Raw genomic sequence first — 2,740 nt, forward strand, 5'->3', positions numbered from 1 at the left:
ATTTTATTCTGGGGTCTTGACATGGAGGAAGCACTGACAGGTGGTTCATGATAACTACAGACTTGCATTTATCTAGGACAGATTAAAATTTTTTCTGTGCTTCTGAACATGAGTGTCCTGAATATCCTGACCATCCCAAGAAGGATTATGGCATCTGGACAGCCCTTATATAAATTAAAGACCACAGTTTTGATTCTCAGCTGGTATAAATCAACATACTGCCACCAAAGCCAACAATACTACACCACTTCAACCAGCTGAGGTTATGGCACAACAAATATGTCATATAAGAGAATGTTTAAATTAAACTGAAGCCTGTATCCAGAAAGTTACAGATTATACTATATAAATTTGTATCATATAAAATTACAGTAGCCAGGAGTCAACATTTCCAGGGAAGGAAAAAAGGAAAGAAAAATTTATTGCTTAGGCATCCTTCTTTTTTTATATGCCAAAGATGACATGACCACCAGCATAACATAGAGAGGAACATGAATGTTTTGGGTAAAGATCCAAACATTCACAACTTACACAAAGCTTATCCAAATTTCATTTGAACCTCTCTGGTCTGGAAATAAACTTGGAAATCTCAAGCATTCTCTTTTATAGTTTTCCAGAGAAAAAGGTAGGTTAGGAAAGCCCTTTAAGTGATCCTAATACAGATGTAACAGGATAATGAGGCAGGGAATTAAATTAAACTTAACAAAGAGGAAAACTTTGTCTTCCTACACAAATGTGGATCACCTCAGATACAGCAATGCTGGTGACATTGTCTTGTTTCAGCAATGGAGTGCTCAGCGTTCATAGTCATTCCAAACACTTTGCATTCATTTTTGATTCTGGAAATGCAGCAACAGCCTGCAGTGGCTCAGTCCGGAAGCTCGGGGGCGCTAGAACACACCTCCCTACTGAGCTGAAAGAGATAGCTTGGGCCAAAGTTAGCCCATATACCTTGTGAGGGAGGCTATGGGGGAGGTACAAAGCATCCTGGGGTGTTGGGGGACTGTGAGTTAACTTTAATCTGGAGGGGATCTGGGAAAGAAGTTCAAAAAAATCAATTGGTTCCATGTGCATGGCTGCAATGTGCATGGCTGCATTCTGGTGGGATGACTGCATGTGGCATGTAGGCAGCCATACCCCCACAGCCACGCCTCAATATAAATTCAGTATAAACAAAGGAAAAGATAGACTTGCTGGTGTTAGTATTGTCTTTCAAACAGTTTCATTGTACTGTGTGGCCTGAATGAAAATAATTGCTCATGGAAATCTAACCCCTGGATTGCTTTAGTGCACTGTTCTCATGTTCATTTCTTCATGTTCTCTGGTTGAAATTCACCCATGTACTGTGAGGCCCACCATCATTCTGGAAGCTATAACTGGACAAAGGAGTAGATAAACAGTGTGCTGGCACTCTCACACAGGGGCAGATTTCACTCCCTACATGCGTGGGGTCCTTGTGTCATTATATAGTATAATATAACCTCTTGAAACACTTGTGGAAGCACACAATCTAATTAAGTGAATAACAATGATTACAGAGATTAAATAGTTTTTTTCCAATGTGGTTTCATTAAATTATAAAAATATTTAGGGCATGGAAACAATGCTTCCGGTGCCAAGTGATTTTTTTTTTTAAATGGGACATTGATTCAAATGGAAACAGCTTTTCTTTGGGGATTTCCTTCTCCTTAAAATGTCCTTTAAAACATCAACAAATCTGGAACTCACAAGAAACAACTCACAGTAGAAATTTTACAAGAGTTATGTTTTGTTGTACAGATATATACAGAAAAGAAAAAAGAAGATGATACATCTGTGGTAAAAATAATAAGTCCTTTTTCCCCCTGGTGTCATGTCTTTGGATATGTACAGCCTTGGAGAAATGTATAAATCATTTTTACATGGAACAGTCTTAGAAAACTAGAGATTTTAGTACAAAGGAATCAATTCACTGAAAGAATGTCCACACGCTGTTGCTTTATGAGTTCCTATATACACCAGAGGCTCACACAAAGGAACCCTGTTTTACAGTTACTGCTGTACTGTACATTAACATGTGGTTATTGCCCTTCTCTGGGCCAGATTTACACATCGTATTAGAAATAATGTTATAACAATGCTGAAAACAGTGATACAAAACAGCTTTAAGATGACATTTTTTTAAAAATATCCCTCACTTTAATTGATCTGTTTTCTTCAGGGTTTTGTTTGTTTTGGTTTGGGTTTTTTTCCCACTTTAAAAAAAGATTTTCCAAGAAAATAGTAGCATTTAAAACATTTTTGTAGGCAGATTTTTTTTTTTTTATAAAGTATCATCCAAAATTCCATTTTTTCCAGGAAAAAATTAACTATAGATATAGTACATAAGTAAAATGTAAGAGTTCTATGTATTATAGTACATTTGTATCCTGGAAAAAAGCCCTTGATTACAATATTATGCTAATTTATTTACAGGTCTGAAATATAGTTGCACACGTGAACTCTTGAGATAAGCCAGGATAATATATGTGATTAATAATCATCAGCTGTCCTTTTCAGTTTACCATAACCATAAAAAACTGTTCAGAGGAAAACATGAATCTGAACAGTGATGTTATATTACTAATATTTTTTTAAGTTTGTAGACTATAAAGTAAACTAGGAGTTTTGAAGCATTAGGATCACCCATAGTTAATTCAGAGAAGCTGTATTTGCAGTTTTGCATTGTTCTGTTTTGGCAGTAATAACTCCCCCCCCCCCC

Source organism: Gavialis gangeticus, unplaced genomic scaffold, assembly GCF_001723915.1.
Source record: "Gavialis gangeticus isolate Ggan-Ray unplaced genomic scaffold, GavGan_comp1, whole genome shotgun sequence".
NCBI lineage: Eukaryota > Metazoa > Chordata > Crocodylia > Gavialidae > Gavialis > Gavialis gangeticus.